The following is a 10,804-nucleotide window of genomic DNA, read 5'->3' as shown; positions in this document are numbered from 1 at the left end:
GAAATTTCCAGGAAGTGGCCTCTGAACAGCCCCTCTGCATCTCCTTGAATTTCATCAGCTGCGCCCTGGAATGTGGAACACGACTGCCAATTTAACCCCTTCTGTGCCAAATGGAACTGAATGGGGCTGGTGACCCTCCCCTTTTAACCAGCATTGTATTTAAAAAAAAAAAAGACCATTGATTTAAACCTTGGACAAAACTTCACTGGCAAGATGCAGCAACCTTCTTGGATCTGCTACCCTGGACAATTGAATTCAGCAGTCAGGTGGTATGATTTGGTTAGATGGGGACCTTTATTTGAGGCCAAGGGGATGATCCACAAGTATTATTTTTCAGAGGTGATATGATTTTAAGTTGGTTATCCATTGGTCGACAGATGAAGTGCCATGGGAGAATGCTGCCCTGTTAGTTTGTAGAGGGCCTGCACTGGACACCCTTGGTTAATGAGACAGCCTAGCATTTTTTCCTGGTTGGTTAGTGTGTCCTACTTGGAAATTTGTCATGGTTCATACTGAGAAGGGATTGAAGAGAATGGCTTTCATGGGACTGACCTGTCCCAATCCTGTTGGGAGATTAATAAAAGCTTCTGGACCCTCCCTATTCTTCCCACAGATTGGACTGGCCACTAAACCACTGTACTCAAAGCACAGTGTGAAGAGAAGCGAGTTGTCTGGGGAATGTTAATAGGGAGGTTAGAAATGTGCAAGTGGGGGGCTGAGTGGGAGTCCTGAAATGATGGGCTTGGCTCATTCCTGCTTTCTGGGTGTGGTGTGCTGTGGCCAGACTTGGAGGGGAAGAAACGTAAGGGGAAGGCAGATTATGTGGGCTTATCTTGGGGAGGGGGGGGGGTTGATATATGCATGATCTCGCCTTGTAGCAGGGAAGAAATTAGACCTGTTGATCGCTAACTGACCTCTTCCAGCACTGGCCTCTGTGGAAAATATTAAGCAGGCTACAAGCAGCATATTGTTAAAAAAAAATCCAGAGGGGTGGGCGTGTTAGCTAGTTGCATTAAAAAGGGGGAAAAGGGAGTCTTGTGGCAAATCAAAGACTTATAGTGGCATAAACTTTTGTGAACTAGAGCTGACGGCATTAGATATATGAAGCGTTGTCCACAATTGGCAGATACAAAATTAGGAGCAGTAGCCAAGGACTGCCAAATGCAAGAGGTGCAGCCTTGCTTAGAAATCTGAGGATGCATACATCTGGGGAAGGGGACTCCAGTCCACAAAAATTTGGCCACAATAAATCTGTTCATCCTTAAGATTTGACAAAGTTCTTGTTTATCTTTGGTATATCGATAATGAGTCAGTAATGCAGGTCAGCTTTATTAAGAAGGTTGGACTTAAAAGAAGTAATACAAGGATTTCCCTCCCTACTAGGGCAGCTTAGGGTTGTTGCCCCACCTCACCCTCTCCAGGCAAGACTTGAGCCTGCCAGTGTATAGCTAAGACGTAAAGAGATGCTCAACTGGCAGCTTTTACTAGTATCTCAATGCAAATGGGGATGTCGGTAAGTATTACCATGCTGGGTCCTGCTAATGGCTAATGATAGCCTCCAGCAAGACATCGTGGGAATATCATTTTATTTATGGCAGTCGGGGGTGAACAGAGGAGCTGAGAGGCAAGAGAGTAAATCAGTGCAATCCCATCAAAGTTTGTTTGATCGTTATCTCAAAGGCAGGTTACCGGACAGAGCAATGTAGAACCCTTCGGTCCTGTGTGGCATCTGATCCGCAGCGCCCTGGTAGCTGCAGTACAGCCTTCTGGCGGTCTGCAATGGTGGAGCCCAGTTGCAGCAAAGAACAGGCCAGCAGCTGAATAAAGAACGGCACCTGGGTCTGGCGGCCAGAATCCCTGACTCAAGATTCCTGATGCCTTATGCCAGCTTCTCTTGTCCCAATGGCACTTCAGGCTAGCTGCCATCACAACATTTCCTGAGTCCCCTGAGTTGCTTACAAGGCGTTAAGCAATCCCATGGGAAGTAACTGCCGGGAAAGGAAAAGTTTGCAAAATACTCCCCAAGAAGTGAAGTCTCCCGTTTCCTTTCTGAGCCCCATGCTTTATACAGCCACTGTCCATTGGGTCACCTGTTTCACACTGTGAGGAACCTGGACTGAAACCAGGGCTTTTTTTCTGAGAAAAGAGGTGGTGGAACTCAATGAGTTGCCCGCGGAGAAAATGGTCACATGGCTCATGGCCCCGCCCCCTGATCTCCAGACAGAGGGGAGTTGGCGCGGAGGGCAATCTAAACTCCCCTCTGTCTGGAGATCAGGGGGCGGGGCTACCGGCCATGTGACCATTTTCAACTATGCCTTTCACCTGAGACATTTCCCTCTTTCCAAGGGAACGCCGCCTCTGATCCATGAAGACTGATTTAGAGTGACCCTTGTTGATTGTGCCATACCGTCAATTGCTTTAAGATTTTTGCAGATGGAGCTGGAACTGGCGCATCTCAAAAACACCAAGATGGGAAATCAATGCTCCAGATCAGAACAATATGACCATCTACCATGTGACCTCATGGGGTCTGTGGGTCCAGTGTGAATTTTGGCTTCCCACCTGCCAAGACTCAAAGTGATGCCCTTGTTCAGTGATTATGGCTTACACTCTTGTTTCGAATCTCCTTTGGGGGCAACTTTGCAGGATGCAAATGCACATGAGTGCTGCGTTATAACCCCTCTACATAATGCCACCTAAAGAGGTGGGAGGCTTTGCCAAATTTCTGATCTGCCAAAATGAAAGAGGGTTTTTTTTTTTTAAATACTAATTAAAAATACCCAACACTTGCAATATATTTCTTGCGGTGGGGCTGAAAGTGGTCAGAGGGTGGATGGATGAAAGAAAAGGGAACAGGCATGCTTAAAAATGTGGAAATGAGGAAATGAATGGTTGATGTATTGTTGGAGAGGGTGATGTCAGTATTGCAAAGGATGTGGATGGTCAAGAGATGTTCCCGGAAACTGCAAGTGGGGAGGGGATGCATCAGTGGAGGGGGTTGTGGGAATGAATGCTGGGGTGGGGAGAGTGCTTACATATAAGAACATCTCCAAATTCTACAATGAATAAATTGTGCATATTTGCATATGTTGAATGGATTTGCCTAATTTTCCAGTTGTGAAGTATGGGTTTTTCCTCAGATGGGTGTGAAAGGAAAAGAAGGGCAAGGAAGAGGATGTGAGTCCGGACGCAGCTCACTCAGAGGGAAAAATGAGAAGTGGTAGAGCCAGCCTAAAGATTTGGGGCACCCTAGGCTAGGTGGTGCCCCCTGCCACTCTGTGAGGAGGCAGGAAGATGGCTGCTCCCCTTTTTATCCCTCTCCCCCGCATGGTGCCAGCTCTCATTGTCCTCCCGCCAAGCCACAGCAAGAAGCCGCTGCCCACCCATCTTGTCCCTGGCTAAAAGTTCCCTATTCAGGCCCTCTTGAACATTTCAAGTTTTCCTCATCCATCTTTGAGGATTAGATGCCTGTTCTTTCTCAAAACAAAACCAAGCATTCCATCCATGCTTCCATTCTCTTTCGACCAGCTCTGTCTCTTTCCCTTCTTTCAGAGTTCTGTGTAAAGTCACACAGGACACACAACTGACTTACGACGACCCCTTCAGAGTTCTAATCCTGCCCAAAGGAGGATTGAGAATGGATAGCCATTGATTATTTGATGCTAGTGATGACCAAAAACTAACAGAGGGTTATGTGTGGAAAATAAGTGGAAGATTTGTGGACAAGTTAGGGGCTGGGCTGAGGTGGAGATCAGTAACACCACAAGGTAATGCGCAGTAAATTAAGACCAAGGTTCCATGGCTTTGCGGAGGTGAAGAATATGGCGATCCTCCTCCGGAAGGCTTGGTTGCTGGCAGGTGCGTGTGTGAGGGAATTATCGGTATAGTCCCTACTCTGTTTATGCAAGGTTGAGGCAACTTCTGAAGGCTAATCAAGTGGAGCTGGGGGTCAAAAATCCATGAGTAGTTCACTGAATGGGCGACAAGCAAGAGATAACAGCATCTTGGGCAGTGATAGAGATGGCTTAGCTTGTTTTCTGTTGCTACTAACAAAAGCTTGGACTTGAGATGACCTTCCCTTGAATTCTAAACCAGAATGCTAAGTGCTAGGAAAATGAAGAAAATTTTCATTTATGAGTATTACCAAATATCATGAGTTTGCAACTTTTTGTGGTATACACACAGCAAATTAAACACGTGAACGTACCTCATACGTTAAAGGGTAAAAGTCAGGACATGCTAACTCATATATTTATTCATTTTTTTTATACTTATCCCAAATCCTATTTATTTATTCTGTTCTCTACAAATGTGCCTCATCCTGTCCACCTTGATGACATTTAGTATAACAGAATCTAAGAATATCCAGGCAGGAATATTATATTAAACTTTATTAATATTAGAGTTCAGAAGTATCAACAGATGGATATATACATAGCTAATGAGATTTCCCCCACCTCCATGGACACCTGCAGATACCTGTGTTCCTATGCATTGATGCTTTCTGTCTTAAACATAGACACACTGATAAATGTATGCTGTCTGCTTTTCCTACAAATCTCTTGAACTCTATAAAAACTTCAGGATAACACAAGTTTTGTTCCACCACACACTCCTGAGCATATATGCATGAGGCCACGTGCAGTCACTGAATGAATACAGAAAACGATGTATTAAGTGATAACCAACCAAGCAACCTGATAGTAAGTTGGTTGTTTATATTCACTTTCCAAGTAGTGAAGAGAATTTTACTAGATCCTTTCTAATTCAGCATATGTGGTAAGGTGCTTCCCACTTAAAAGAGATAACCAATTAGTTTAATCAAGCAGTTCCATGCACATCATGGTTATCAATGGTTGTCTGTATTCACCCATTTTTGCCTGCTATGTTTTTTTTTAAAATCGGGGCTGCAGGTTGCACACAAGGCAAAACAAAATTTAATTTGCTTTTTTTTGCACTCTTTCGTGGTAGAATTCTTATTTTGTTTTGGGGTGATCCATTCAGTCATGCTTCTGCAAATTCAAGTATCACTACCTCTCTCGAGTCTTCAAAACGGATCACATGAAACCCAAAACTTCTCCAGAAATTTCACTGCTCGAACTTGAATCCCCATATTGAAAAAAACTGATGTCAGATATGAAATTCTGATGTTTAAATTCACACTTTGGGGTCCAACGTGGAGACATATAGAATACAAGAGGCACCATTTTCTGATTCCTGGAAACAAATAGTTTCAGGGTGCAACTAAATGGCACATAGGAGGCCTGTGATCAGATCTCCCAATGGACTTTTTAAGTTTAAAAAGCATCTCAGGACCCTGTGCAGTATGAGGACAGGGTGCGTGTTTATCTCCCTCATATAATTTTCCCAATAGAAATTTGCTGCTCTGAGCTGCTATTAGCCTTTGTGGGGGGTGGAGGGTGGGAATAGGTGCTTGTATCATATCTACATTTTTTGAGATTAGGGACAGCTCTAGAGAGAGAAGGATTTCTACTGAGAAAATGGCATAGGGGAGAAGATAATCTTATCCCCCGATCTAGTCCCTCCAGCAGTTTTTTAACTTTTAGAAAATGCACCAGGAGATTCAACTGTGAATCTCTACAGCCTTATCTAGATTAGCTTCATCTGTGATACATACTGACATAAAAGCACACACATACATACAAACAAACACACATACATGGTGATTGGGGTCATTTCTCTCTAGCAAACAGGCAGGAAATGCATACATAGCATATATATCTTTAGTACCACCCCTAAAGGATGGTTAAAATTAGGCTTCCCTGTTAATAAGGCACACATTCCAGCTTTAGAAATTTAAAGATATCACAATCAAAACAGAACTTGTTACAGAACACATGGTGACGGGTTATTAGACACGGAATATTGCCATCATATTTCCACACCAAGATTGCAGTCAACTTTCCCTCTCCTTCAGTATTTGGTCCTCCAAAGCCTGGTGTTAAATTTGTCACAGCGAACTGATAACTTTCCAACCTAGCCTCTCTGTATCTGAGGGTTCACCAGAAACACCAGAGATTTATGACTGGCTCTTCAGATATCATTCACTGTCTTTAAAAGCAGCAGTGGCCAGGGGAGGGGATGGCAACTGGATCAGGGCCGTGGCGCTGTGGCGCAGGAAGATCAACTGCTCCCTGGTGCATTCCCCACACAGAAACTGGCCCCTACCAGCTGCTATTAAAACACCAATAAGGAAGGAAGAAAATAAAAAGGCAGGTTGCCTGTACTGGGGTTAAATAGCAACTTCCCCTTTGACCCGGCCCTGATCCAAATCCCCTCCCCGACAACTGCCTCTATAAAAGAAAACCAAAGACATCTGGTAATCCAGCCATGTTTCTCCAAAGTATTGGCTGGCTACATCCCAACAGCAGGCTCAGAAGCGAAACCACGTTTTGTGCTTCTGAACCCAGGTGAGAATTGGAGCAACATCCCCTACCCACCCATTATATGTCTGAGCTTTCCCTGCACTGCAGAGTGAAGCTGCGGGTTTCTGTTTTGGGTGTTACATGAGAAATATAAAGAGAGGATGTACTGCCACCTGGTAGAGCTTCCTTCTTTTTACTCCCCCGCCACATCTATAGCCACACCCTCATCAAATACCGGTATCAAATGAGGAATTTTGAAGTGTATCCTAGGGTGGACAATGCTGGAACTTCCTAGAGATTTGAGGAGGGGAGGAACCTTAGGAGGATATAATGCCACAGAGTCCACCGCCCCCCCCCCCCAGCAGCCTTTTGTCCAGGGGATCTGGGGCCTGCCACCTGGGAATCAGTTGTATTTCTGGAAGATCTCCAGGCCGTACCTGGAGGCTGGCAACCCTAAGCATGTCATACATATATTCAGCTGCCAACCTTTTTTAAAATAAAAAAAAAATCTCAGTGCATTCTGCTGATTTTGTTCTCTAATCTCCCATATGGTTTAATATGGTTAATTGCACCCACTCCTTAATCTACAGGCAAGGTGGCTCATCAGATTTGGCACAAAGGAGCACTCAGTCAGCGCTGCAAAGGAAAGAAAACAAGAGATCTAAAGGAAAGGGAAAAAAGAGACCCTCGCTTGACTTGTACATAGAGTTCAATTGGAGGGGTTGATAGCTTGAGTTAACGAGCTCTGCCTCTGTGCTCAAGGTCCATCATTTTACTGCAGGTCTGAGAACCACACCAGAGTAACAGCCCTGGGCTGGCTTTTACGATCACTTGTCCCAAGACATACGATGTCGAGGCATGAATTACTCATTTCCAGAGGCCATTACCTCTTTTCAGCCTCTGATTCATCTATCAATAATGTGGACAAATCCAAAGCAAGGAAGATCAAGGATTATGATCTCTGTAACTAGGGCCGTTTCCACACGTCTTCTCCCCCTCCCGAAAAATAGCGCAAAACTTATGGAACGATGCGCCTTCATGGTGCGATTTCCCGACATGACTTTGCTTCGTGGCGCGATAACATCAGAAAACGTGCCACAAAGCAAAGTCATGATGGAAAATCGCGCCACGAAAGCGCGTCGTTCTGTAAGTTTTGAGCTATTTTTCGAGAGGGGGAGAAGACATGTGGAAACGGCCCAGAACTAGACTGGGATGTCATAATGGCACTTCTGTGCCTGCAGGGGGCAGCACTGCCACACTTTCACAAGGGAGTTACTTTTCCTAGGGAAAAACGGGATAGGGTAAATGTGTGTGTATGGGGGGGGGCACAATATGCCCTTTCCTGACAGGAAATAAACCCCTTTCTTTTGCTTAGGCAGAGATTTTGCAGCTGAAATATTCGACTGGGAGTTTTGACCGAAATGCCTGCATTTTGGTCGCCACAAACAAGGATATTATTTTTGTGTGTGTTATTAATTTCAGCAACTGAACTTAAAACAAATTAATCAACCCATTTATTATATATTGTGTTGTCTGTTCTAATCTGCTACCTTCCAGAGGACACAGAAGTCAGGGCTCCTGGCTTTTCTGTCTATATTCTACTATGCTACTAGTTCCCCAACATTCAGGAACATGGTGAAGTCTCTAAATTTCTTACAGACCACCATATAATCTAATAATAAAGTTCTGGTTAAATACACTACATAAAAAATCAGTATAAATTACATGGTAAACCTAGGATCAAAACATGTGGCTTATTTTTCATGGAAGTGTGTTAGTGAGATGAATATTGCTCTTTCGAAGAAGGTATTTCCACAATAGACTGACAAAAAAGACCCATTTGCTGTGTGGGCCACTTCAGTGAAGTTTGTAGACTACCAGCAGTCCACGGAAATATTTCAGGAGCTATTGCATACCTAACAAATTCAAGAATCATAAATCTCACCCCCCCTTGCCGCCCGCAGCCCAAATTACTCCATCACCGGTAACTAAGAGCATGTTTCCATATCCATATCCATCACTGATTATAGCAAGTGATGGCATGGAGGTGCGAAATAGCCATTGCTAATCAAACACCAACAGACAGAATTTTCCTCTCATTTGATACAATCTCAAATGCATTCGTTTTCAGTGGAGACTGTTCACATACTCATCAGAAGTCAACAGGGGCCGGTTCACACATGTATGCTTAATCACTTGAGGAGCACGCATGACTTATAAATATGAATGGGCCATCGTATCTTGGGTTTTTGAACAGAGTTGTTTCTCACAGTCAGTTGCCAGTCCTCATATTCATTGTTATTGTGTGTCATGCCATCAGGGCCAGTGCTACCATTGAGGTGGTGAGGCGGTCGCCGCGGACACTGAGGCGCCAAAGGGGGCAGTGGGGGCGGAGCCGCATGCCACGGAGCTGGCGTGCCTGGCCCACAGCTGCTGCAGCTGGCCAGCCCCATGCTGCCGCCGCCATCACCAACACACATCCCTGGCTGGGCGCAGCAGCCGCAGGCCAGGCACGGCAGGAGTCCGGAGCGGCGTGCGGAACCTCCCTGGCCACCCACCGCGCCTGACGGGGAGCGCAGGCAGCCTCCGCGCATCATCCCAGCCACCCGCTAGCCAATGGGGCTGGCTTGCTGCATGGTGACATCATCATGCAGTCCAGGGGGCGAGCACGTGCACTATGTGCACGTGCACGTAGGGGCAGCCGCTGGTGCCAGAAACCGTGGCACCGCCCCTGCATGCCATGTACACGAATGTGTGAATCAGCCCCAAGGATACACGACTGATCACACAGCAATTGCCTTAAGGTCTTTTCACACAGAGATTTTTCCACTTTCCCTCTCTCAGCCTCCAAGCTTCCTTGTTTTCTGTTTTTCATCCTTCTGTGATTTCCTCATCGCTTCTCTGCTTTCTCCCAATATGAAAAAGTATGCAGGAACAATAAGAAACCACAGAAAGGCAACAAAGACGAGAATGTGAGGAAGCTTGGAAGGAAAAAACACCGCTGTTTAGCAACCGAACGGTGGAGAAATCTCCCTGTGAAAGGATGCCTTGTGTGGCTCCACCTTAAATTCAGCTTGTCTGGATCTTTCAAATCACCTTTAAACCAAATTCTTCTCTCCCTAAATCATTCTCCCTTTCTCTGTCCCTTATCCTGACATCTCCAAATCCTACACTTCAGGGATAAATTTCAGGCATCTTGCTCTTTTGAAATCCATGAGAGTGGCAATGAACTCGTATGCCTGCCGTTGCTACCCTACCTTGCAAAGCACCCTTAGGAGACGAAACAACTATCCCACCACCGCGCACAGTGAACATTTCAGATGGGCAGGCGATTGCGCGAGAGCCCACCATCATCAAGGAAGTCACTGATCCCATTCCCCATGCACAATTCAGAGGAAGTGAGGAGATCCAAAATCATCCCACAGGAATCAATGGCATTCCAACGGAATTCCGGAAATGTCACTTTCATTCTGACCTTAACTGTCTTTCTTGGAGATATAGACCACTGGAATGAGGCCTGAGGTCTTCTGCACAGACAGAAGAATGAGGCGGTAGAATCCCACAGCAAGAGACTAGACCTTCGGACTGTAGAGAGGGGGATGCCATTTTAAATGCTGCCCCCATGAAAATGTCAGCACAGTGTAATGGTTAGAATGTTGGATTGGAGTGGAATGACCCTGGGGACAAGTCCCCACTTTGTCATAAGGGTCACTGAGTAACCCTGGGCCACTCACTTTCTCTTAGTCTCATTGCTGTCACAGGGTTGTTGTAAGAATTACATTAAATTGGGGGAACGACACATGTTACCCTAAGCCCCTTGGAAGAAGAGCAGGATAAAGACATAATAAATAAACTAAATATTCTAATACATTAAAAACAACAACAACACTGCAGGATCCAATCTCATTCCATTCCTTGCATGCTAGCTTTCTTCTGGTAGGGAGATTCCTCCCCCCCCCCGCCCAAAACTGTAGTGATGCATTCAAAAATGAGATTCTCCTGTTTGCAGTCCCAAGTGGCACACTCCATTTCACCCCTTTGTGACTCTACCACCTCATTCTGCTACATGTGTAGGTCAGGCTTTACTCCAAAGTCTAGGACTCCAATCCAAAGCAGTGGGTGCTCCAAGAATTGTGGCTTTCATCCAGATGCCGTGATCTAGTGCGCCTTCTATGCAGACATATTGCAAAGTGAGAAGCCAGTCTTCCTATCCACTCCCAGTTTTTTTTCCTTTTTCCCTCGCTCAGACCTCCAGTTCCTCTTCCTCCACTTTTCCTTGGCCTCTGTCTATCCATTTGTAACGTTCCTCATCCTAGCTCCTGCTTCTCTCCTGTTTCCTCTCCTTTCGCTGTCGGCTGCTGTCTTTTGCTGGAATTGTTGCCTACCACCAGTGGAGCACATGACTGTTCAGCTTCTCT

Source organism: Eublepharis macularius, chromosome 12 (genome assembly GCF_028583425.1).
Source record: "Eublepharis macularius isolate TG4126 chromosome 12, MPM_Emac_v1.0, whole genome shotgun sequence".
NCBI lineage: Eukaryota > Metazoa > Chordata > Lepidosauria > Squamata > Eublepharidae > Eublepharis > Eublepharis macularius.
The sequence above is the reverse complement of the archived record's forward strand: the minus strand, read 5'-3'. Positions refer to the sequence as shown.